Source organism: Hakea prostrata, chromosome 5 (genome assembly GCF_041222555.1).
Source record: "Hakea prostrata isolate BN-2017 chromosome 5, UWA_Hpros_2, whole genome shotgun sequence".
In the NCBI taxonomy this organism is placed as follows: domain Eukaryota; kingdom Viridiplantae; phylum Streptophyta; class Magnoliopsida; order Proteales; family Proteaceae; genus Hakea; species Hakea prostrata.
In genome coordinates, this window is record NC_142604.1 from 59,080,533 (window position 1) to 59,108,449 (window position 27,917).

General features: G+C 36.8%; 3 pseudogenes; all 3 read right to left on the bottom strand.

The window, feature by feature from the left end:
- Nucleotides 1-7,477: 7,477 nt before the first annotated feature.
- LOC149016831 (cytosolic sulfotransferase 5 pseudogene) lies at nt 7,478-8,675 on the bottom strand (annotated as a pseudogene).
- Nucleotides 8,676-14,192: 5,517 nt separating this feature from the next.
- On the bottom strand, nt 14,193-14,293 carry LOC149016832 (small nucleolar RNA R71; annotated as a pseudogene).
- A 5,896-nt stretch (nt 14,294-20,189) lies between these two features.
- Nucleotides 20,190-21,410, bottom strand: LOC149016833 (cytosolic sulfotransferase 5 pseudogene; annotated as a pseudogene).
- Nucleotides 21,411-27,917: the final 6,507 nt, after the last annotated feature.

Genomic DNA, 27,917 nt, shown 5'->3' on the forward strand with positions numbered 1-27,917 from the left:
CTAGGAATGTGATTCAAACCACTAACGTGTTAATGGAAGAAGTCTTGGTGGTTAAATAAGTCTCATGATTGTAGGAACGGTCATTAGTAGTCCATATTAAGTGGGGATCCCATGTTATCACATTCTGATTTCTTAGAGTTTAGTTTGCTTATGTTTACCTATTTATTAGCTTGTATTCTATGAAGCTGTAGTTTTTGAGTTATCCAGTAGAAGAGGCGGATCACTTTGCATCTATTGTATTATTATTCATATTTCCTACTACTTTAAAGTTCTTTTATTCTATCATTTTAGTATCAATGCTAGGTTTTTCTTTCCGACTTGAAAAAACAATAGCCTCTGTAGGAACCAACTCAATGCAGTCTATGATTCCAATTTTCAAGGGTGAGAATTTCGATTTCTGAGGATCAAGATGAGAACACTTTTCAAGTCTCAGGAGCTTTGGGAAGTGGTTGACGATGGCTATAATGAGATTGATGATGAAGCAAAGTAGAGGGAGAATAGGAAAAAAAGATGCAAAGCACTCTTTCTCATTCAATAAGGACTTCATGAAAGTATTTTTGGATAATTACTGTTGCCCCCCTGTAGTTTGATTTTATTACTAATAAAATCCTGTTTTTTACGAAATTATTGTTGCCCCCCTTTCTTATAACAGTGTTAAGTAGCAGTTAAGTTTGAATATGTAATGTCTAATTTGCCTTTTATTAAAATTAAGAAATCAAAAGACGATCTTTGACTCGCCGCATTTATAAAAACCAGATTAAATGTCAATTTTACCATAAACTTCATTTATTTTGAATTAGTGAAATGAGAAAAATTCAAATCCAATTTGGTTTCCTACCTTCATTAAACTTCATTTATTTTGAATTAAAAAAATGGACAAAATCCAAATCCGATTTGGTTTCCCGCCTTCACTAGACTTCATTTATTTTGAATTAAAAAATGGGCAAAATCCAAATCCAATTTGGTTTCCCGCCTTCACTAGGCTTCATTTATTTTGAATTAAAGAAATGGGCAAAATCCAAATCCGATTTGGTTTCCCAACTTCACTAAACTTCATTTATTTTGAATTAAAAAAATGGGCAAAAATCACATCCGATTTGGTTTCTCACCTTCACTATACTTCATTTATTTTGAATTAAAGAAATGGCAAAAATCACATCCGATTTGGTTTCTCACTTTCATTTTTTTTTTTTTTTTTTTTTTTTTCTTTTTTTTTTATTTTAAGAATAAAAAAAAATCAAAATCATTTTTTTTTCCTTTTTTTTCTTTATTTTTTTTTTTTTTTTTTATTTTTTTGTGTTTTTTGTTTTTTTTTTTTTTTTTGTTTTTTTTTCCTTTCTTTTTTTTTTTTTTTTTTTTTTTTTTTTTTTTTTTTTTTTTCTTTATTTGGTGGTTATTTTGTTTTATAATAAAATGAAGGGATAATTACTGTTGCCCCTTATAGTTTGATTTTATTACTAATGAAACCCTGTTCTTTATGAAATTACTGTTGCCCCCCTTCCTTATAACGGTTTTAAGTTGCCGTTAAGTTTGAATATGTAATGTCTAATTTGCCCTTCATTAAAATTAAGAAATCAAAAGACAATGCTACCCCATTTATAAAACCAGATTAAATGTCAATTTTACCCTAAACTTCATTTATTTTGAATTAATGAAATGTGCAAAATCCAAATCCAAATCCGATTTGGTTTCCCACCTTCACAAAACTTCATCTATTTTGAATTAAAGAAATGAGCAAAATCCAAATCCGATTTGGTTTCCCACCTTCACTAAACTTCATTTATTTTGAATTAAAGAAATTAACAAAATCCAATTTGGTTTCCCACCCTCACTAAACTTCATTTATTTTGAAAATTTTTTTAGGTATATTTAGTTTCCAATTTGAGTTGAATTCAATTTTCCTTCCTCTTCGGTTTCTATTTGAGTTTTATTCAATCATTCTTTCTTTATTTGGTGGTTTTTTTTTTTTTTTTTGAGAATAAAACGGATTATAGTTATTTTTTTTGTCCACAGTTAATTAAGGGTACTACTGTAACTTGACAAAATGGTAAATAATTAAAGAGATAAGTATAAGGGTATTTTGGAATTTTTGAGAAAATATAAAGATGCCACATCATCAGTTAACTAACGGAACTTAACGGTAGGGGGCAATAGTAATTATAGACAAAGTTGAGTGGAAGAATTTGGCGAAACGCGGCGAACCTTGCCTGGCGACCAGAGAAGTATAGGGTATTTTGGGATTTTTGAGAAAATATAAAGATGCCACATCATCAGTTAACTAACGGAACTTAACGGTAGGGGGCAATAGTAATTATAGACAACGTTGAAGGTTGGATTAGTAATTTTGAAAAGTACAGGGGATACAGTAGTAATAAAATCAAAGTACAAGGGGCCAATAGTAATAATCCCTAAAATGAATTATAGTTACTTTTTTCTCCACAGTTAATTAAGGGTACTACTGTAACTTGACAAAAGGGTAAATAAGTAAAGAGATAAGTATAAGAGTATTTTGGGGTTTTTGAAAAAAATATAAAGATGCCACATCATCAGTAAACTAACGGTTAACGGTAGGAGGGCAATAGTAATTGTAGACAAAGTTAAAGGTTGGATTAATAATTTTGAAAAGTACATGGGATACAATAGTAATAAAATCAAAGTACAGGGGGCCATTAGTAATTATCCCTAGATATTATTATAACCTATTTATATGGCCCACTCGAGTGTGAAATTTATATGAAATTTCCTAAAGGATTCAAAATGCCTGAGGCACAAAAATTCCTAGGAAGTTTGTTCAATAAGGTTTCAGAGATGATCATGGCATATATGGTATAATCTCGTTAGTGGATATTTACTAAATGAAGGGTATACAAATGATTCAATTTATTATTGTACATTTATTAAAAGATAAGGATCCAATTTTGTTATAATAAGTATATATGTTGATGAATTAAATATCATTGAAACTCTAGAAAAGTTTCAAAAGCAATAGATTATTTGAAGAAAGTTGAAATGAAAGATGTTGGAAAGACAAAGTTTTGTCTAAGTTTGTAAATTAATCATTTGAAGAATAAAATATTCGTTCATGAATCAATTTTTAAAGAAAAAGTTTTAAAGCGATTTTACATTAATAAAACACATCCATTGAGTACTTCGATAGTTCTAAGATCTCTTGACATAAAGAAAATTTTATTGACCCCAAGAAAACAATGAAGAATTTATTGGCCCTGAAGTACCATATCTTAATGCAATTGAGACATTAATGTATCTTGCTAATAATATACAATTGAATATAGTATTTTCTATAAGTGTATTAGTAAAATTTATCTCTTCTCCAATAAGAAGACATTGGAATGTTATTAAACATGTATTTCAGTACCTTTGAGGAGTTATTGACATGACGCTATTTTATGAATGTGGACATAATATTACTTGTTATGCAGATGAAACTTCTGAAATGTAGGAAATGCTTCAGATATAAGGGCAATTGGATACATCCAAAAAAACTTACTTAAAAGCATTAAGAAACATAGCATAATAATGATGTCTTTATGTACAAGAGAAGGGCCTTATATATGAGCGTGATTGAATCGCTGGTGACAATCAAGGGCCTTATGACCCATTTGTTGCAGATCTGACAATATATGTCCTTCATTAGATGCAGGATAAGTACTAGAACCATGGTGAGAGTGGGAGGCAACATTGTTGGAAGAGTGGCTGGCTAAAATATCATGCGATTGAGAGCCACCATGATAATTGCTAAAATGTTTAAAAGTGAATGCTAGCTGTTTCATGGCATTCAACAAAAAAAACTATGGCTGACACTTCTTCAAATCATGCAGAGATAATAGTGATTCATGAAACAAGTTGACAATATATTTGATTAAGATTTATGATAGAATACATTCAAGAAGAAGCATGCATTGTCTTCTACTAGAAAAAGGGGTTTCAACAATATTATATAAATATAATGCTGAATAGATAGCTCAACTGAAGAGAGGATACATCAAAGGAAGTAAGAACGAAACATATTTCACCGAAATTTTTTTACTCATGATCTTCAATAAAATGGTGAAATCCATGTTCATTGAATTCGTTCAAGTGATAATTTGGCAAATTTATTTACTGAAGTATTGTTTGCTTCAAATTTTGAGAATCTGGTACATGAGATTGAGATGTGCTTATTTAAATATATTTAACGATGTTATCATCAGGGGGAGTAAAATACGTGCTACTTACACTCTTTTTCCTTCACCAAGGTTTTATCTCACTGGGTTTTTCTGATAAGGTTTTTGAATAAGGCAGCTACCACTACATATTATTTAGATATGTATACTCTTTTTTCTTCACTAAGATTTTATCCCACTTTTTTATTTATTTTTTTATAACGAGGTATGTTATCTATTGATGGACATCCAATGGGTAGTGTTATAAATAATACTGATTGTGAATATCCATTACCCCCAAAGAGATCATACCAAAAGATGTAATTTCCAAATGAAGATCTCAACCATTTTAGCGTGTGATCTTGGCGATCCGCATTCCCATGTTAACCGAAGATCTTAACAATCCATCATTCCATATCAAAATCATCTTATTGTGTGTGGGAATCATATATTGTATTTCTTTGTAAATTGTGATATTTCCATATCAAAGATGTTAGTTCCATTATAAATATGTAGTGAATAGCTCAATAGAAGAGTTGGACTCATCTTGTCCTAATTTTCTTTTCTTTCTTGTCTTGAATAGATTTCTCCATTTTATAACACATTCCCATTTATCTTACAAACATTGCAAAACAAGCAACGAGAACCTAAATTGAAAACATAAATGCATGCATCAGAATTTGAGGTTAGAGCCTTGAAACTTCTTTTATTTATTTATTTATTTATTTATTAATCTTGTTACGTTGTTCAATCATATCAGATGTTAACTGATTTGCCCAATCCCCAACTTTACCATTCCTGAAGAAAATATCATGACCAAGACCAAAAGGTGTCATTCCAGCCTTGTTCACTTCAAAGGTTACTCAAGTACTCAAAGCTGCATGATCTTAAGTTCTCATCCACAACTCCGTCCTCAAAATGACAATTCACAAGAAGTGAAAACCTAAAGTTTCAGAGCGTTGCAATGAATTTTAGAAGATGGATCTCTGCCGTGGTAGGCTTATGCCATTGGCTAATAACAAGAAGTAGTCCTCAAGTAACACTTTTTTTTGGGCACTACAGATTTGTTTTTAATATTAATAATAACAAAAAAAATTACTAAAGCTATATTTGGTCTAGTGCTAACGCTTTGCAATGATTTCTAATATTTGATTCATGAGTAGAACCCTTCTTAAGAAAATTGGACCATCAATTACCTTTCTGTTTATCTCATTTTTATATGGAATATATTCGTATTAGTGACGTTATTGATGTATCTTGCAATGACAGTAACAACCTCAAACATTTCTCTGGAAATATCAAATTTAATTAAAGTTGTAATTACACATACAGGTAAAAATACGTGATAGGTCATTTAATTGCATTAATATTATATTAAATCCTTTGTATTTTAATAAGACTAATTAGTTGTTTTATTTGGATTTATACTATATGGACAGATTAGAGCGTTTGGATATCAAGTCCAGAAAAAGAGTGGTTTAAAACTACATCGCCACATTTTTAAATCAAATCAAAGAACTAGACCCAAATTAAGATGGAGGATTTGATTATGTCCAAAGCTAGAGATTTGATTTTGTTCAAATCAGAAAGATTTTTGTGAAATGTCTTAATTCAACAAACAAATATTTCGTTCTCTCTTGTGATCTGACATCTAAGGAAGAATCTGAATTGTAAAGTGACTAAATTAGAAACTGCTGCATTGACAAGGAGGAGAATGAAAACAATCAAATAGGAAAAGAGAAATAAATGAAACACCTGAATTGCGAAGAATTTATTATTAAAGAGAACAATGAAAATGACAAAATGGAAAGGATGCAGAATTGGCAAGAAACCTCTATAAGAAGGAAGGCATTTTTGGAGATTGATCATCACAATATACAACAAGAGGAAGCTACAGTTTTGAAGAAGAAACGACAAGATGTTTCTATTTTAATTTCTTTATTCTTCTTTTTCATGTCTAGCCAGTTCCATCTTTCGATCAAGATTAATAGAAGTTTCAATTTCAACAATTGTGAGACTTTGGGTAATTAGTTTTCTTTAATTCTCATGTAATTATACATGTTCCATGTTTATTATATTATTTGATTAATCCTTAGACAAGAGGCCTATTGTTTGATGATTAATACAATACTTAGTCAATTAGAATAATTATTTATTATTCTCATATAAGTGACAAATAGCATCCTCGAATGCCCAATGCCCTAGAGAGTTTGCTATGAGAATGTATGTCTTAGTTTAAATAAACAAAAATTTTTCGGGTTTATTGATTAGGGATTGAGTCTTTCATATTTGATGCGATTAATAGACATAACTCAAAGGACAGGTTTGAAGGTTATGTGTACTAATTAGGGAATAACTCAAATGACAAATCCGAAGGTTATCAAGAAAGTAGGGAAAGATCAATTAAAATTTTTGTTTTTAAGTCAATGATCAATTGAGAGAATCAATATTGAAATTAAATTTTGATATAGAAAGTTTTTATTATTCTGATTTTCTTATTAACTACTGCATCCGTTTATTTTTTTTCTTCATTATTTAAGTTTTTTATTCAAAACCCCCCAATTTTATCAAGGAATAAATCTTCATCAATCCCTGCGGATTCGACCCTACCCACTGCTATTACAAATTCAATTGAGAGAATGATTATCTTTGGTGGATTCGATACCCATCAATATGCAAATAGTATAATAATACAATTTGATGACAATACAACAATGATATTAAGAGAAAATTTCAAAAGGAATTCTAGTCCTCGGTTTGATTACTTGGGAGTTTAGATGGTTGAAGTTTACTACAACTGCTGAATTAGTTTGGAAGTCAACAAGCCGTGTGAATATTAATAAATAAGTTCATTAACATATGTGATCATTGTATGATGATCTTATGATCAACTAAGTATGATAGCATATATACCATATTAATACATAAAATGTAAGAATTAGCATTCGATATTCGAAATCTTCTATTCCATAAAACCGGAGAAAAAATAAAAAGAAGATTTTCTTTTTAATTTGTACTTTTTCTCTCAACCAAATCAGGACCTAGTGTGATCAGGTATTTCCACACAGAAGTACCACCGACGTCGTTCACTTGTTTCTTTGTGTTCATAATTGAACTGTTGAAGGCCTGAGGCTTGATATCATAATATACTTTTGCATTACAACACTTGTTAGATCTAGTCTTTCTTTAAAGATGGGTGCTTTTTTTGAGGGTAAGGTAAAAGGTAGGTACTTTGTCGCCAAAGAAAACATACGAGAGAGAAACAAATCTGATGAAGTATGCAAGGATGTCCACTTATTTGGAGATAATCAAATGAGACTTTCATACTTATTGTAGGTGGAGCTAGCATAAGTTTACAATGGATCAACTCATAAAGAAACATACACGTTTACCTCACAAAACATTGCAAAATAAACATAAAACCTAAATAAGAAACATGCATGCAAGATATATAATCATAATTTGAGGCCAGAGCCTTGGAACCTCTCTGCCGTGATCTTGTCAAGTCGTTCAATCATCTCAGATGTTAGATGATTTACCCAGTCCCCGACTTTACCATTCCTGAAGAAAAAATCATTCGGGAGACCCGAAGTACTTATCTCTCCAGTCTTGTTCACTTCAAGATTACTCATGTTCTCAAAGCTGCATGATCTTAAGATCTCGTCCACGACTCCTTCCTCGATTTCTTGCGAGGTAAAAGGGTATCCCACGAAATGGGCTAGCCTTTTCAAGTGAAGAGTTGGATTTGCTTTGATCTCTTCATACTTGAGGAACAATAGATTTTCAGGCCTCTCTAAGCTTGCTTTCCAGTACCCCAACACATGATCCCAGAAAGGCCCAAAACCAGAAGTCCCTTCACAGAATCTCTCAAATGCATCTTTTAATGTTAATGGTGGGGTTGATAGTTTATTTCTGATCTTGTTGGTGAAATGCCAAAAAGACACGAAGACATCTTTAGGGTTTCGGCAAAGATACACTATCCGGCAACCGGATTGGTTCATACTTGGCGGCAGCGAAGAATAAGGCATGTGAACTCCGAGGAGTCTTGGAGAGGGAAGGATTTCAAGGTTAGGAAGAGTTTGATTGTTGTAAAGCTTGAGCTCCACAAATGGAACAAGCTCATGGGGGTTGTTACTAAGCAATGGATGGTTGTGTTGGGAGTACTTACCACGCATAACAGTGCAAAACAGAAGGGCTTTGACCCATGTAGCACCAGATTTTGGGGTGCTTGCAAAGAATATATCACTAGAGCGAGGTTTGAAGTGGTCTTGGAATGCCATCACCGCCCTGCAACTTGAATAGTGGCACCAGAAGTTTTGGTATTTGCAAAGAGGAGTCTCTAACATCCAACCTTTCTCCGTCGCAAGGGTCGACATGAGACTCTCATATTTCTTGAAGGCTCTCTCATCTTTCTCCTCCTCTTCTTTAGTTTTGGTAGCAAAGCAACTTCTGTAAGAAATGTAGTTTGACATTATTGTGGGTGTAAGGCTCGACCTTCAATTGCCCATGTAGCTTCTAAGTTCCACCATTTATAAGTGAAGGAAATGGAACTGGCTTTGATGTTTCTGAGACCTATCAGTACCCACGTGAATCACCCGTTGGCTCTGCCGCTCTGGCTTTAATGTAATGGTAAGGTGAGCTAGTCACGTTCGTTTGTTGGACCCGTCGGTAAGACTATGTAAATGATCGATGATCACTTGACTTTCGGCCACTGAGCAGCTGTGTTTCGATGGGACGTCCTCTATTCTTGGTAAATTATGTTTGGAAGGTTTAAAGAGGCGTTAAGCCGCGTTTTCCAACACGGGGGGGGAAAAAAAGAAAGTTGTTTGCTGCTTTTTGTTGTGGCCCCCCGCGGGGGGGGGAATTTTGAAGGGAGGACACCACCCGCGAAAGGGGGCCCCGTTTTTTGTTTTTTGTTTTTTGGGGCCCCCGCATTTCCCAAACCCAACCAACCAGCCCGGCGGCTTTTTACGTAAAAACCCCCAGTACGATCCACTGTAGATCGAACAACGCATGCATGCATGCAGCAGTGGAAGGTGCAAACCCTTGTCCTCATGCATGCGCTAGCTGGTGGTGATGAGGTGGTGATAATAAGGCAAAGGCAGGGTGGACCCAGCACTTGCAGTCTTTGAATTCGAAAAAGATGAAAAGCAAAGGTTGAGGAGGGAGGGCCGCACAGAGAGAGAGAGAGAGAGAAAGAGAAGATTAATAATGGAGTGCTGAGTCTTGAATCAGAAGTGATGGTGATTTTACTCATCATGCAAATGCATATCCAATTTGGATACTCATATTCTCAACTTCAAGTTGTGGGGAGGAGCTCCTCCGTATCTTAGCTTTCTGCCAAAGCCTGCATTCCTTCCCCTCGTCCTCCATGTAAGGTTTACTCAGAGATAAAGATCCAACGCCGTGCTCTCGACAAATTTGGTATATGGATGTTAGATTATAGATTCCGCTTTTTTGGTGCACTGGTCAACTACTTAAGATGCATGTATATATACGAATTTCAAATCCAAGATAATACCCATATGGAATTTTTGGTTGGTTGGTCGGTCATACGTAAGTTTAGGTAATACGCCTCTTTAAGAGCTTGGGTGAAACTTTGCCGGATGTTTAGGTATGGCCGGTTTATCCAGCTTACTATCCCCAGGTTATGCTGGTTGATTTTAACCTGGAGCTCTCTACAAGGATTACTGACCCTCCAATGAGGGGTTTTGAAATTTAGGTTTTCAGCCCACTTCTAATAAATATTGATTGTCTTTGTTTCTTCTTCTGTTTCTTTTTACTAATTGTTCCTCTCTGCCTTAGGTTTCACAACGTTTTTCTTATTTTTCTCCTCCACCGATCACTTTCTTTATTCCTTGGACTGGAGTTAGCCACATGGTGGGATATAGTGGAAGCACTGACCACTATTGTACGTTTTTTTTTTTCGTGATTTTGATGTGATTTTACGTATTTAAATAGAAAAAATATATAAAAAATATCAAAAATTTAATATAAAAAATAATATTTGAACATAAGTAAAGTATATAATAGTAAAAGAAAATATCTGCAGTAAAAAAAAAATAGATGTTTGTATATATATATATATATATATGCCAAACGAAGTGTTTGAAATCAAAAACAATTAGTACGACCCAAACAGTAGTGGAAAATGATAAGATTTTTATTTGCTGCAGGGGAGCAACCTGCAGCCAACGGTGAAACTTTTGCCACGTGAATGAGAAATAATCCAACCGTTGGAAGGAAAAATGTGAGGGTATGAATGCAAATATGAATTTCTTTTTTTACATTCAATGGTTACTATTTATAAATTTACAAAATAAAGCCCCTGTTTCCTTTCTCTTCCTCTGCGATGTTTAGGTTCATCAGTTTCATCAACCGAAGTGCATATTCCTCTGTCAGTTCCTGGAAATGTTGAGGGAAATAGTGCTAAATAATTGCAGAAACAAACATGATTTATGTTGTATTATTTTTAATATAATAAAATAATATATGTTTGATATTATTGGATTTATAAGTGCGGAAGACATTTCTTTAGTTTATTTTAGGAAAGTGTCTGTTATATAGTCCCACATTGGAAACCGAGATGTCAGAATTCAAGTTAATTAATAGGTACTGCCTATTAACTTTGATTAATAACAATGAGACACGTCATTGCGTGTGCAATGTACAAGCGAGGAAGGTAAACCATCCGAGCCCACACCTGCGGTGTGGGCTTTTTTGGCGTTTTCTGGTGCATGCACTACGCACTTATGCCGACCAAGATCAGATCTGAACCGTGCATTTTTTATCAACGGCAGATCTTGGGCGATGGAAGTAAATCCATACATGTATATTCGATGGTTCAATCTGGACCGTTAGATCGTGCGGCCGAACGATCCGACGGCACATATCTGAACGCAAGCATTTGCAACTCTAAAGAGAGGTGCACCCTTACGAACAGAGTCATGAACTCTTCAGTTGGGCTTCTTTGTATCCTGGGAGATGGTTCGCAGTAACTCATAGCACCTTGATGTGAGGGCGAATTACGTAAGGAAAGCGACGTTGTAATGCGCCTAGAAGTTCCTACTTCCATCGTGTGATCTCTTGTTCCGTTTCTTTTACATTATTCCTTCTATCAGATCCTAGAGATGTTGAGGGAAGTATTACTGAAAAATTACAAAGAGAAACATGATTCCAGGCACCATCGACCCAATCCTATAAAATCCTCTTCCATAAACCCCATCCACTGAAAAATTACAGAAATTAATGAGTCTAGACACCATCAACCCCAATCCTACCAAGTCCCCTCCCATTAACCCCATCTGCTGAAAAATTGTAGAAATAACCGATTCCAGCCATCATCGACTCCAATATTGCAAGTCCCCTCTCATAAACCCCATCGGCATCACCATGTTAGCCGGCGAAGAAATGAGTTGACAGAGAAAACGAAAAAGTGAAGCAGAAAGGAAGATTTCACATCCGTAAAAATTTGGTCTTGGATTCCCCCACTTTAATCTCTTTTGATTGATTGAGTAGAAGTGGGGACCATATGGCAGTAAATTTGAGTTTAAAAAGTAAAAATTTAGAAAAGTAAAACATGTTGATAATAATTTAAACTTTTTATATTTACATTTATATCCAATATTTTGATTTTCAATCATTGGATTTAAAACTTTACACGTGGCAATATCTTGGCCACTGGCAGCAGCCGCTGGCTGCCGCAAACAAAAATCCGAAATGACCAGGCTTGGAAAGTAAAGTTAAGTTGCAGCCTGCAGCCTTCACAAAAATAAACCTGTTTTACTTATCCCAATCTAAAGGTTTTCCTTTGTAAAAATGCAAGCTCACATTTGGTGAAGTTTTGTTTTTCATTTTTTATTAACTTTGGTGAAGTACTGATAAGTTGATTTCATGCATATTATTTTATATGATTAATTTACTATATTTCCATGTATTTACAATTGTTTTATATCAATTTACCCTAATATAATATGAAAATGAATATGTTGCACCCTTTCCTTTAATTTCTATAATTTTGGTGATTTTATTATATTTCATAACAAATTCTAATTAAGATTTATTACTTTTACGTGTAGAAAATTATCAATCAAATCCGGGTATTATTGCAAGAGTCCTACCTCAAGTAAAAAACATAGAGAGAATGAGTCATTGCATGCTTCTATGTTTTATTTACTATTTAGGATTTGATCAAAGAAGGGAAAAGAGGAAGAAGAATCCAATTCAAATAAGAAAGATAGAAGAATACCGTTTTTGAGTGTCTCTGTCCAGTTTTGATCAAGATCTTCATCGGATGGTCATATGGTGTCCGATTGAGCCGATTTTTGGAGGAGAGCTTCACGACTTCTTGGTCTTCAAATTCAACGGTGGGATTATGCATTGGAGATCTCTAAGTTAGTCCGATTTATACATCAAAACACTCCTTGGTTAAGTCAGATAAGAACTTTGAGTTTGATTCAAACTCTGAGTTTAATTAATCTATAAAAGGATAACAAACTCCAGGAAGAGGGGAGGACGTTTTTGGGAGCTTTGGAGGAGCGGAGAGATCGAACCAGGAGACGTTGGTTGGCTTTGGAGATCTGAAGCTCGGGAATAAGTTTTTCTTGATCTTCTTTCAATGTTCTTGAACTCCTCTGTAATATTTTTAGTTTCTAGTATGAACTAATTTAGTTTTTCTAGGGATCAGATGTAGCCTATCTTTGAATTCCCACTCTTGAATTCATCAATATAATTTTGAATATTGTTTCCTTTGATTGAGTTTTTACTTCTATTCTTCATGCTTTTGATTAATTGGCCACTAATCAATTGATTTGTTAATCATAATGATCTGAGAGGGGATTTATGTGTCTAGTTCATTGGAGTAAAAGCCATGAATTACATGTAAGATAGAGATATACTTACATGGTTTGTGTAGTTGTTACATGGGAATCCATAGAGTTTAATGATTTCTCAGTTGTTGTAACCCACATAGAAATATAGTGAGTTAGCAATTGAGGGAATTTCTATTATTACTCGAGAGAGATTAGTAGATAGGGAAGGGAATCTCGACTATCAATCAGGAAAATATTTTTCAAATTATAAAGAGGGATAAAAGGGTGGGAATGCTTAGTTATGGTGAAATCTGACCCCTAGGTCTTTAGCAATTAATAAATCTCTATTTCAATTTCAATTTGCATTATAGTCTAGAATAATTATCTTCCTTATTATTTGTTCAAATAAAATTGGTATAATTAATTTGGTACTTAATATATAGTCTTCGAGGGATCGATCTTTTATCATTATATTACTTGTTACGACAAAGTAATACACTTGCGTTGTACTTTTTCACAACAAGTTTTTGGCGCCGTTGCCAGGGACTATTAGATTAATATCAATATCAATTATTGCTAGTTTTAATTTGAATTCTTTTATTTTTCATTTTATTCTTTTATATTATATTATTTTATTTTTTTAATTGTGAATTGGAGTTCTTTCAGTCCTACTGGATTTTGCATGAGAAGGAGAGGAAACGATAATTTACTTCCTTTTGATCCTGAAATTGAAGCAACTTGTCGAAGGAACTCAAAAGCAAAGAAAGATAGAACAAATTCATCTTCCACTTCTAGAGCAATGGATCCTGAAAATAATCCACCACCGCTTGAAGTTGAAGCACCAAGGCGCAAGACTTTAAGAGAGTATGTTGCACCAATCGTGAGAGATAATAGGACAGCTATAAGGCGTCCACCTATAGCAACTAACAATTTTGAAATCAAGCCTTGCTATCATTACAATGGTGCAAAATAATCAATTTTCTGGATTGCCTAGTGAAGACCCAAATCTTCACATTGATGGGTTCTTGGACATTTGCGACACATTCAAGAGCAATGGCGTTACTGATGATGCCATAAGATTGAGATTGTTCCCTTTCTCATTAAGGGACAACGCTAAGAGTTGGTTGCATTCTCTACAACCAGGATCCATCACTACTTGGGATCAAATGGCTCAAAAATTTTTGGAAAAATTCTTTCCACCATCTAAGATTGCTAGTTTATTAACAGATATTTCTATTTTTTTGCAGTATGATTCAGAAACACTATTTGAGGCATGGAAAGATTCAAGGACTTGCTAAGGAAATGTCCACACCACGGAATAGAGCAATGGAGGCAAATTCAGATTTTTTATGATGGTCTATTTAATTCCACAAGAACATTAGTAGATGCTGCAGCAGGAGGATCAATCATGAACAAGGATCCAACAGAAATTTTTGATCTTTTGGATGTTATGGCCTCAAATGCATATCAAAGGCCAAGGGATAGAGTTGCCCCAAGAAGAGTTTTGCAGAGGAATGAAACTGATCCCATGACAGCCGTGGCCGTCCAACTTGAAGCCTTAACAAAGCAAGTAGGGTTGTTAGCAACTCAAGGCACCAAACCTTCAGCTGTGATATGCAATTATTGTGACGGAACACATTATAGCAATGAATGTCAGATGGCTAATCCTTTTGAGCAAAATCAATTAGAGCAAGCAAAATATGTGGGGAACTTTAACCGACGTAACAATCCATATTCCAACACATACAATCCAGGGTAGGAGAAACCATCCAAATTTTGGATGGAAAAACAATCAAGATACTGAAAGACAACCCGAAAATCAACAAGCTCAATCATTTGAAGAAGAAGCTCCATGGGAAGATGCTCTTGAAAAAATGGTTACAGATTTCTTCACAATTTATGCAGAAGCAAGAGACCACAAATCAGAATCTTTTTGCATCCATTAAAAATTTGGAAGTACAAATGGGGCAAATCGCCCATGGGATGAATCAAAGGCAAAAAGGATCACTGCCTAGTAATACTGAGACAAATCCTAGAGAGTATGCAAATGCTATTGAGCTTCGAAGTGGAAAAGTATTAGAGGAACCTTTCAAGAAAGCCGTAGTAACTGAACCCTCTTCTAAGGCGGTTCATGATGAGCAAAAAGATGCAGAGGAATACGTTAAGGAGGAGGAGAAGCCAAAATCCAAATTGTTTCCGGAGATCCACCACCTTATAATCCACCCATTCCATATCTTCACGGTTCAGGAAGCGAGAAACTAGATAAGCAATTTTCTAAATTTCTTGATGTATTTAAAAAATTGCATATTAATATTCCTTTTGCAGATGCTTTGGAACAAATGCCGAGTTATGTCAAGTTTATGAGAGACATTCTTGCTAACAAGAGGAAACTTGAAGATTATGAGACTGTGGCATTGACAGAGGAATGCAGTGCTATTCTGCAGCTGAAGCTTCCACCTAAGCTAAAAGATCCAAGGAGTTTCACAATACCATGCACTATAGGAAATTTTCATTTTAATAAGGCTTTATGTGATATTGGTGCTAGTATTAATTTAATGCCTCTATCTATTTTCAGGAAACTAGGCCTTGGAGAAGCTAAACCTACCACAGTGTCACTTCAAATGGCAGATATGTCGATTAAATATCCGAGGGGAATCATTGAAGACGTCTTGGTTAAAGTGGATAAGTTTATATTTCCAGCAGATTTCTTAGTATTGGATATAGAAGAAGACCAGGACATACCCATTATTCTTTGTAGGCCATTCTTGGCGATTGGAAGAACTCTGATTGATCTTCAAACAGGTGAACTTACTATGAGAGTACAAGATGAAAAGATCACATTCAATGTATTCAAGGCCATCAAGTTTCCAAATGAAGCAAATAACTGCTTCAGAATTGACTCTATTGAGAGGTGCACAAAGGTGGTATTTCAAATAAGCTATCCAATTGATCCAGTTGAGGCTTGTTTGGTAGGTGTGACAAATGCAGAAAATAAAGGAAGTTCCGAATGTGAGATGCAGTTAGAAGCTTTATCACTTATATCTGTTGACAAATTTCCTACTGAGGACCATGGCTAGTAACTTAATCACTCATTTGGAAGTGGCTTCGACCCCCAGAAGTCACTCTTATCTTTGACTTAAAGTTGGGGGTAGTTCGGCTGCGAACTATGATGCAAGCGCTGTTTGGGAGGCAACCCAAAGTTTTTCTTTACTACTTCTTTGATTTTTCAATTGTTAATTTTTTTAGATTCGATTTTTTTTTTGGTTCTTTTTCCATAATTTGTTTTTTTTTTAGGAGAATGAAAAGAAGAGGGCGGATTTGGACTACATCACTCTTAAAGCTATGAATCAAGGGAGTCTCCTTCACCTTACTTCACATCTTGTTACATTTCTTTCCCATTGCATGCATTTAATATTTTGGCTTTTTCGTTGCATTGAGGACAATGCTCATTTTAAAGTTGGGGGTGGATGTTAAGATTCCTGTCTATGGGTTGAGACTCACTATGCTGAAATTTCTTTTTAAAACCAAAATTTTTCAAATCATTTCAAAACTTTTTATCAGTGGTTGAAGCTTATTTGTCTAGTTAGTAAAGTAGAATAGAAGGAAGTTATGACATTAAATCTCTAGATCTTATTTAGTATTTCATGTTTTAGTTGTATTCATCTATAATTCTTTGAAAATGATGACTTCGCTAAATATCAGATGAGTATGTGAATCACTTTAACCTTTATTATGCGACTCACACTTTAAGCACTAAACCTTGTTATTGAGTTATTGCATTTAGGGATTTTCAAATGAGACTGCAATTTTCTTGTTCAGTCAACATATTAGAATCCACCAAGATTTCCTCTTGAGGCAAAATTCATGAGTGCCACTTGTCATTAGGGATATGATAGAGGCCATTCTTCTTTCATTTAAATTTTTGAAAAAATATATATTCTCTTCTGATCTGTTCCACTTCTACTGTATCATGTTTCACTTCGTGGAGATGTATATGATTTATATGTTAGATCTCATTGGTGACTCTCCCAAGTCGTGTGATCCCTTGAATAGACCGAAGGTGATATGGATTGTTAAAAGCATGGTGAGGGTTAAAAGCATTGTGAGTAGATCTTCTTTGTAGTTACGGGTCTCCGTAGTTAATGCCACTGAGTGAGCCTTTTGGATTCTCACTGGGTTAACATTGCACAATTGGGGCTTAGGGACAAAGGCCACCGCAACGCTTAGATAGATAGTTATTTGAGAGTCATGTTACGGGTGTAGGATATGTCTTGGACTGCTTCTTAGGAGATGTCTTATCACCTTAAAAAAAAAAAAAAAAAAAAAAAAAACAGTATGAAATTGCTAATTTTTGGCGAAAGGAAGAAAAGAAAAGAAAATTGGTGCTTCACTGTTATCATCTCCATATATGTATTTCAGCTCTAGTCTACATTTCTTCCACCTTCACGAGTCCTCTTGACCTTGGATAAGTGATTCTTCTTCATTAGTGGAGAGAGGGATGATAGGCTGGACATAAAAGAATTGACCTTGAAACTAGGGAGTTGTCGGTTGAATTTGGGATCTCAAACATGCATCCACTTGATTGGTTAAGGTATACATACACACACGGGTCAAACTTTTGATTTTTGTGATCTATCTACTCATTTTTTATTTAGCTTATTTTATACATTCTTTGAATTATGGTTGAACTTGACTAAGATTGAATATTTAATCAAAGCGAGAGTTTGTCTGATCCTGATGTTTGCTCGAGGACTAGCAAATGTTAAAGTTCTGTTTTTCATTTTTTATTAACTTTGGTGAAGCACACTCTTCAATGCTAAGAACAGTAAGGTCAGTTAATCCTCATTCCAGGTAAGGCAGTAACCATCCAAGTCCTGATCATCTGCGGTCTACAATTGCAACCAAATCTCTCTAGTTAATCGAAATCAAATGCAACTTAAAAGGGTTCCAAGCCCAGATTGACGGAATCTGTGAAAACCCACTTCAAGAAACCAAATGGAATTCTAGGGCAAAAAAACAAGCCCCTGCACCATATCACAAATAACAACCACCATCATATTAGATGAAAACTTGCTTGCAACCCTAGTTTCTTCTATGTTCCTCAGTTATTATGAGATCCGGGAAGAAAAACAGTGACAAACTTACCCAACCTTGAGAAAAAGGAAAACTGTTAGACAATAGAATACACTTTTCTTATTTTACCCTTCTGTTACCATTTTCCTTTTTCCTTTTGGTCCAGCTTCTGGGCCTTCTATTTACCATTATTAGTTATGGTACTCAGGATGGCATCTGGTCATTTCACGCTTTCGTTTAATCTACAGTTATGAATGAATCCTTCAAGAAAAATAGTTCCCAAATTAGTGGCTAATCCATAATTGCTGTGCTCATGGCACTCCCATATTCTCCAAAGTGCAATTTCGAGAAACCCATCATCCTAAACACTTATAAATTGAGGCTTGTAAGCCATTCAGGATACTGATGAATATCTATCAAACAGAAATATAATTCTCTATTTGCGGTTTAATTTGCAAATCCACCACCAATCAAAAACTTGGAAAATGAATCAGTTGGACACAAATGAAGCTTGTAGCTTCCAATTGAAGGGATAGAATCCATTTTCGGACATCTTTCATAGACAAAGAACTGAACGAAATTAGAGACAATGTTGAGTCTATTACATGATCTTAGAAATTAGATACAATATTCATGGTGTTTCAGTTGAGGTATTTGAGTCATACCCAACTTAGGTTGAGGCACTCAAGTTATACCCAACATATTGTTGAGGTATTTGGGTCATACTCAACTTATGTTCTAATATGAGCCATCAAATTAGTTACGATCTAATAGTGTAATGGGCATTTGTAGGAGAGTCCAATTATCAATAGAATTCAGTTATTATTCTATAAATACTAGCTGGAAGCAGCGGTCTGGGTATTCCAAACTAGATACTCAGGGTGTAATGCCTTAAGCAACCTCGTGCTTAAACCCTAACCCTAACAATCTTAAAGCATTAGCTTTTCTTGAGAAGTTCTTGTTCAGAGAAGGTGATCGAACGCTGCTCGACTCGAAGTTATCTGCAATTTAGAGTGAGTTAACTCCTTCGCACAAGTAAGTGGCTCCTTCTATCTTTACCTGGTTTCTTTCTAAAGAATAGAATTTTCTTTTAGAAATTTGTTGCAATTCTTAAACGAATTAGGCGGAACAATTTTTCATTTCGATTAAGAAATCCGATCAGTCGTAACGCTCAATAACGAGTATTTCGGATGAATAACCAGGCGTAATGATCAACGTTAAAGGGTACTTTAGCTCCTGCAGGTTATTATAATGATTGAACTTTTAACGAAGTAGTCATTGTTTTTTTCTTCTCTTTTCTGAATTGAGTTCCCTTTCATGCATTGACATTGGAGATGTTGAAATTGGAGATAATATTAACTCGTTTGCTAAGAAACAAAAGCAAACAACTTTATTGTTTTTTTGAGGTAGACATAAAGTGTTTTTGGAATTTATCAAACCATACATTTTGGTTGACTTGACATGACCTTTTTTTTGGAATTAGGTGTTTGAGGTAGACATAAAGTGTTTTTATGTTTAAAGGGTTTTAAACAAAAGACAACCACTTAATTGTTTCGATTTTCTAAATCAAATTTTATTTGGTTTATCCCTTTCATTGCATTGACGTGATCCACTTTGGGCTTGACCCAACCCTTACCCTGGCTGATCTTGTCTATTGCATGTACGACAGTTTGGTCATTTACCGCTCCTTGGTTCGATTTGAACCTTGTGTACTCATGCTGGTGTGTTTGTACTTTTTTAGTTATCTAAATGAAGTGTTGTTTACCAAAAAAAAAAGAACTCTGGTAAAGAAACGTATGAGTGTAATCATCATCTCCGTTTTCCGATTTCCTTTTGTTGTTATTCATTGCTTTGAAAAGAAGGTCACAGAAATATGTTTTGATACATTTGTTTATTCTGACAATACAGGTATTTCCACACAGAAGTACCACCGACGTTCACTTGTTTCTTTGTGTTCATCGCTGAACTGTTGAAGGCCTGAGGCTTGATATCATAATATACTTTTGCATTACAGCACTTGTTAGATCTAGTCTTTCTTTAAAGATGGGTGCTTTTTTTGAAGGTAAGGTAAAAGGTAGGTACTTTGTCGCCAAAGAAAATGTACGAGAGAGAAACAAATCTGATGAAGTATGCAAGGATGTCCACTTATTTGGAGATAATTGAAGGAGGCTTTGATACTTATTGTAGGTGGAGCTAGCATAAGTTTACAATGGATCAACTCATAAAGAAACATACACGTTTACCTCACAAACATTGCAAAATAAACATAAAACCTAAATAAGAAACATGCATGCAAGATATATAATCAGAATTTGAGGCCAGAGCCTTGGAACCTCTCTGCCGTGATCTTGTCAAGTCGTTCAATCATCTCAGATGTTAGATGATTTACCCAGTCCCCGACTTTACCATTCCTGAAGAAAAAATCATTCGAGAGACCCGAAGTACTTATCTCTTCAGTCTTGTTCACTTCAAGATTACTCATGTTCTCAAAGCTGCATGATCTTAAGATCTCGTCCACGACTCCTTCCTCGATTTCTTGCGAGGTAAAAGGGTATCCCACGAAATGGGCTAGCCTTTTCAAGTGAAGAGTTGGATTTGCTTTGATCTCTTCGTACTTGAGGAACAATAGATTTTCAGGCCTCTCTAAGCTTGCTTTCCAGTACCCCAACACATGATCCCAGAAAGGCCCAAAACCAGAAGTCCCTTCACAGAATCTCTCAAATGCATCTTTAAATGCTAATGGTGGGATTGATAGTTTATCTCTGATCTTGTTGGTGAAATGCCAAAAAGATACGAAGACATCTTTAGGGTTTCGCCAAAGATACACTATCCGGCAACCGGATTGGTTCATACTTGGCGGCAACGAAGAATAAGGCATGTGAACTCCGAGGAGTCTTGGAGAGGGAAGGATTTCAAGGTTAGGAAGAGTTTGATTGTTGTAAAGCTTGAGCTCCACAAATGGAACAAGGTCATGGGGGTTGTTACTAAGCAATGGATGGTTGTGTTGGGAGTACTTACCACGCATAACAGTGCAAAACAGAAGGGCTTTGACCCATGTAGCACCAGCTTTTGGGGTGCTTGCAAAGAATATATCACTAGAGCGAGGTTTGAAGTGGTCTTGGAATGCCATCACCGCTCTGCAACTTGAATAGTGGCACCAGAAGTTTTGGTATTTGCAAAGAGGAGTCTCTAACATCCAACCTTTCTCCGTCGCAAGGGTCGACATGAGACTCTCATATTTCTTGAAGGCTCTCTCATCTTTCTCCTCCTCTTCTTTAGTTTTGGTAGCAAAGCAACTTCTGTAAGAAATGTAGTTTGACATTATTGTGGGTGTAAGGCTCGACCTTCAATTGCCCATGTAGCTTCTAAGTTCCACCATTTATAAGTGAAGGAAATGGAACTGGCTTTGATGTTTCTGAGACCTATCAGTACCCACGTGAATCACCCGTTGGCTCTGCCGCTCTGGCTTTAATGTAATGGTAAGGCGAGTCACGTTTCGTTTGTTGGACCCGTCGGTAAGACTATGTAAATGATCGATGATCACTGGACTGTCGGCCACTGAGCAGCTGTGTTTCGATGGGACGTCCTCTATTCTTGGTAAATTATGTTTGGAAGGTTTAAAGAGGCGTTAAGCGTGTTAGGTTTTTTTTTGTCTCTCTTATCTAAGAGTTTGGGTGAAACTTCGCCGGAAGTTTAGGTATGGCCGGTTTATCCAGCTTACTATTCCCAGGTTAACTTGGAGCTCTCTACAAGGATTACTGACTTTCCAATGAGGGATTTAGAAATTTAGGTTTTTAACCCACCTTTAATAAATATTGATCGTCTTTGCGGTTTGTTTCTTCTTCTGTTTCCCTTTACTTTACTAATTGTTCCTCTCTGCCTTAGGTTTCACAACGTTTTCTTATTTTTCTCCTCCACCGGTCACTTTCTTTACTCCTTGAATTGCGTGTTAGCCAGATGGTGGGATACAGTGGAAGTACTGACCACTGTTGTACATATTTTTTTGTCGTAATTTTGATTTGATTTGATGTATTTAAATAAGAAAAAAATATAAAATAATAAAGAAATAATATTTAAACATAAATAAATGATATAATAGTCAAATAAAAAATTTACAGTAAAACAATAGCAGATTTTTTATATAATAATATAATATTTATATGCCAAACAAGTGGTTGAAATCAAAATTCTCGTTGTTTGTTGGCCGCCTGGTGCATAAAATCTAACCCCCCACAAAAAAAAAAAACAAAGCGAGGAGGGCAAAGGAGAAGAGCCCCCGCGCCGTTCACAAAAAAAAACTCTTTTTTTTTTCCCCCCTAGAAAGGTTTTCCTTTGTAGAAATGCAAGCTTGCTGTTGGAATTTATTAATTTGATTAAAAAATTAAATGCCCAAGGGCAATATTGGAAACTCACTATTAGGGCGGTTACAAAATAGGTTATATATTTTAGTAACCACCGCATTAGTGAGTAAGTAACGGAGTGATTCATTCGCACGAGCGAATCTCTGAAAAACGGCGGCTCCATCTCTCTCTCACTCTCTCTAAGAATCGCAGGCTTAGATTTTCTTCTTTGCTAGTATTCGATCTTCATTCCATTAATCCACGGCATTTGGGTTGTGGATATTATTCCCTTTCCTTGTGATTGTGGAATCTCGCCGGTAAACCTTTGGTGGTGGAACGAGAACGTGGATCTAGACTTCCGCTGTGAATAATTCAAGTAAGGGAAAGCGAATTCAGGTAAGGAATTTTTTCCCCATCAATTAATTGAATTGAATTACTTTTGATGTATTGCCGACATTGGTATCAGAGCCATTGGTTCCCACGTTTATTGTTCCTCCCCATTGTTTAATTTTATTGTATGGATCCAATGGGAGGATCAAGGGTTTAATACGAAACCCATGGGAGAATTGATAGGGTTTTTGGAAACCTTTTAATTTTGATTCGGATCCGAGTGGGAGATCCTTGTGGATTTCCGTAATGGAGATTTGCATGAATTGATAATCCATGATGAAAATTTTTGTTTAAAATTTATTGTTGGATTTTTTTCATGTGTTTTTTGGATGATTTTTGAGTGAAAAAACGTGTTTTACCGTTTTTTCCGTTCAAGAAAAAATTGAAAAATCGCCGTTTTTTGGTCACTCGGGGACCGACTGACGGACGTCCGTCTATTATCGAGTGGTCACAGTGACCCGAGACGGAATTTCCGCCTGGGAGACGGGCCGAACCGATCCGCCGTCAACCACGCACGGTCATCCGTCCTGGTCACAGAATGCCGACGGAAGCCTGGCGCGGTCATCCGTCTGGGCATAAAAGGCAGACGGAATTCCGTGGCAGGCGGGGCAGGGGCAATCCGTCTGGGAGATGGATTTTTTTGATATTGGTCTGTCCAGCTCGAATGTGTTTCTAACTTATCGACACCAATGGCCCAACAATCAGTGATATTTGGGCATTGAGGGCCTATTGGGGCCTAGTGGGAGCTAATGAGGTAGAAGTGTTCTGTGTGAACCACCTCATAGCTTTAACATGATTGCATGTTTTATTTTAATAAAACTATTTTTTATTTATGGGTCTATCAATCATGTTTCTTGCACGTAATGAAGTTAGTGTATAAGTCTATGTGGGTTTGCATGAGAATTTGATTGAATGTTTTTTTAGCATCTCTTTTGGTTTAAGTGCTTATCCCATAGGTTGACTATGCTAGTGTGATTTTTGTTGCATGAGTTGTGTTTTATGCTAGATTCATTGAACTCATTCTTGTATGTAATATCTCTAGAAAAATGGCTGCTACCAAGAGCATTGTTGCTGACCTCACTAAAGGAGATAAGCTGAATGAGAGGAATTATGACCTCTCGGCACCGAAAGGTGCAATATCTCCCGGAAGAGCAGGATATGCTAGAGACCATAAACCAGACCATGAACCCACCCGAGGAAGGTACCACCGCACAAAGCATCGCAGGGGACCTTGATATATACAATGCTTGGAAGAGGAAAGACCGGGAGCCGGGATTACAATCCCGAGCTCCATGAGGGATGACCTGATGCTTCGTTATGAGAAGCATAGGACTGCAAAGTCTTTGTGGGAGGTTCTGAAGTTCCAAAGTATGGAGGGACTTCCACCACAAGAGGCCGCCAGCTCGGACTCACTTTTGACGGTTATAAGATGCGCCAGGGTCACACCATGAGGCAAGATATAACCATCATGTCTAACATGATTAGTGAGTTGAGCGCATGTGGGCGCGCGAAGACCGATGAGGAGCAAGTCTCCGCAGTCATCAGGTCATTGCCAAAGACTTGGGAGCATATGAAGATCTTCTTGACTCATGCCGATGAGGTCAAGACTTTCGATCAAGCCGCCAAGCACCTTGAGCTTGATGAGGATCGGATGTTGGCCGATACCCCTCAAACCGATGTATTTGCTCTTGAAGCAAGCAGCACTAGTAAGGGTGCAAGCTTCAAGCGCAAGAGAGAGAAAGCTCAACCTCAGCGGTCCAAGCAAAGTAACCAGGGTGGGAACAAAAACAAGAGTGGGCCCAAGCGTTCAAGGGGGACTAGTGCTGGCAAGAAGAAATCAGCTTTGATTTGCTTCAAGTGCCGAAAGCCTGGTCATTTTGCTCGTGATTGCACTGAGCAAGAGGTATGTACTGTGTGTTATACCTCATCTTGTTATGTAACAAGTTCTACTATGCTTGCTGAACTAAATCCTTTGTGGATTGTTGATTCAAAGCGATGAACACATAACTAGGGGAACGCTCGAGCTTCGTGGAATACCGTCGTATTCCAAGAGGAAGCAAAAGGATAACGATGGGGAACAGCTCAAGCGTGGAGGTTCATGGCATAGGCACATGCAAATTAGTTTTGCGAGGTGGCCAGACGTCATACTCCATGATGTGTCAGTATGCTCCAGACATTCGGCGAAATCTTGTTTCTGTTATTTATCTTTTAAGACATGGTTTTAGAATTGTATTTGAAAACAATTCTTTGGTTTTGTATCTCGGGTGATACAGTTTATGGTTATGGTTTTCTTGATAATGGTTTCATTGTATTGGATACAATTGATTATTCATTTAATTCTAGTAATGTTTTTGTTTGCCAAAATACTGTGTGTATTGATTCTAATTTGTGGCATGCTAGACTAGGACATATTGGCTTAGATAGGATGAACAGGTTGGCAAGAGAAGGTCTCTTAGGCCAAGGTTCACTATCTCGATTTGCCAACCTCGTGAGTCATGTCTAGCAGGAAAAGCAACTAGAAAACCATTTAAAAAGGCTTTGAGAGCCTCTCTTCCTTTAGAACTTATCCATTCGGATGTGTGTGGACCCATGAATGTGCATACTAGAAAAGGACAGTCATATTTCATCACATTCATAGATGACTATACAAGGTATGGTCACATTTATCTAATTTCTCATAAGTCGAAGCTCCGGAATGTTTTAAGAAATTCATGAGCTTGGTTGAGAATCGCTTAGATAAAAGGATTAAAACTCTTAGAACGGATAGAGGTAGAGAGTATCTCTCCGATATGTTCAAAGGGTTATGTGATGAAAAGGGGATATCTAGACAACTCACTATTCCAGGGACTCCACAAAGAAATGGGGTTGCCGAGAGGAGGAATAGAACCTTGCTAGACATGGTGAGATCCATGATGGCGCAGGCAAATCTACCCATCTCTTATTGGGGAGATGCTTTGCCGATCGCGGCCTATATCCTCAACAGAGTTCCAACCAAATCGGTTCCTTCCACACCATATGAGTTGTGGACCGGAAGGAAGCCAGATTTGAGTTACTTGCGCGCATGGGGATGTGCAAGCATATGTTCACTCTACTTCTCACCAATATGGAAAGCTTGGACCCAGAGGAAGAAAGTGTATCTTTGTGAGATATTCCGAACCCTCAAAGGGCCATGTCTTCATTGGACTAGATGAGAATGAGAGGAGAACGGAACTTGAGTCTAGGGATGCAACATTCTTGGAGAATGATTTTCCATCTCTTTCAGGAGTTAACAAAGAATCATCGGAATTCTTTGAGATACAAGATAGTGGTCTTGTCACTCCAGGGATTCAGATTCTGGATAATGAACCCGGGGTTCATCCGGAAGATCCTAGTGGGAGTGGGAGCGCAGATGTGATAGCTACCTTAGACGGTGAGCAATCCGACATGCACTTGCGCCGTAGTAGGCGCGAGCTAGTTCCTCGTCGACGTTTCGACATAGAGGATGAAGCCTACATGGTAACTCCTGAAGAGATCGACCGTGAGATGATTTCAGTCGATGAGCATGAACCAAAGAGCGTGGCAGGAAGCTCTTGCGGGGTCAAGCTCAAAGGAATGGTTAAAAGCAATAAAGGAAGAGTTGGAGTCGATGAAAGTTAATCATGTCTCTGGGACTTGGTTGACTTGCCGCCAGCCGAAAGGCGATTGGGAACAAGTGGGTTCTCAAGATCAAAAGAAAGGCGGATGGATCTATTGAGAGATTCAAGGCTCGTTTAGTGGCTAAGGGCTACACCCAACGAGAGGGCGTTGATTATGAGGAAACTTTTTCCCCCGTGGTTAGGTTTGCCTCAATTCGCCTCATACTAGCCATTGTTGCTCAGCTTGGACTTGGAGCTTTATCAAATGGATGTAAAAACTGCTTTTCTCAATGGAGAACTTGAGGAAGAGATCTATATGGATCAACCTCAAGGCTTTGAAGCACATGGACTTGAGCGCAAAGTGTGCAAGCTTAAGAAGTCCATATATGGCTTAAAGCAAGCATCTAGACAAGGGAATGTGCGCTTCCACCAAGCTATGATGGAAAATGGTTTTTCCATGCTTGAGGAAGACCACCGTGTTTACACCAAGAGATCCGATAATAATTATGTCATTCCGACACTGGTATGTAGATGACATACTTATGGCTAGCAATAGCAAGGAGCTATTGGAAACCATTAAGAAATGGTTGTCCTCCGTATTTGATATGAAGGACATGGGTGAAGCAAGCTATGTGCTTGGTGTCAAGATTGTCGAAATAGGCAAAAGAGATTACCGGGTTTATCTCAAGAGACCTATATTGACAATGTCTTGACGAGATACCAGATGCACAACTCGCAAACCAATTGATACTCCAAAGGAGAAGGGTTTGCATTTGAGCCTTGATATGGGTCCTAAGACTCCAGAGGAGAAAACCAAGATGGAAAGAGTTCCATATTCCAAGGCAATGGGTAGCCTTATGTACGCTATGATGTGTACTAGGCCGGATATTTGTTATGCAAAGTGGGTTTGGTTAGTCGGTACCAATCAAACCTGTGCATAGAGCACTGGAAAGCAAACCAAGAGGATATTGAGATATCTCAGAGGAACGAGTAACTACATGTTGTGTTACCAAGGATCGGATTTGCGGTTAGTTGGCTATAGTGATGCCGACTGGGCTGGAGACATCGATGAGCGCAAATCAACCTCTGGATATGCTTTCTTGCCGAATGGCGGGGCCATTTCGTGGTGTAGCAAGAAGCAAGCTTGTATATCCCTCTCGACCATGGAAGCAGAGTATGTGGCATGCTCAGCCGCGGTTCAAGAGGCTGTTTGGTTGAGGAGATTCCTTCGACATACTGGGATTGTGATGACATCCAAAGAGGCTGCCCTTGTCTACCTGTGGATAGTACGGCAGCTCTTAGCTATGTCAAGGACCCCAAGTATCATGGGAAGACCAAACATATACAATTGAGATATCACTTTGTTAGAGACATTACATCAAGAAAGAAAGTTGTACTTAAGCACATATCTACTAGTTTGATGGTAGCTGACCCTCTTACCAAACCTATAGCCAAGGATGTTTTTATTTCTCATGTAAAATCCTTGGGCTTGCGAGATTGTGACTTATTTTTGTACCGAGACTTTCT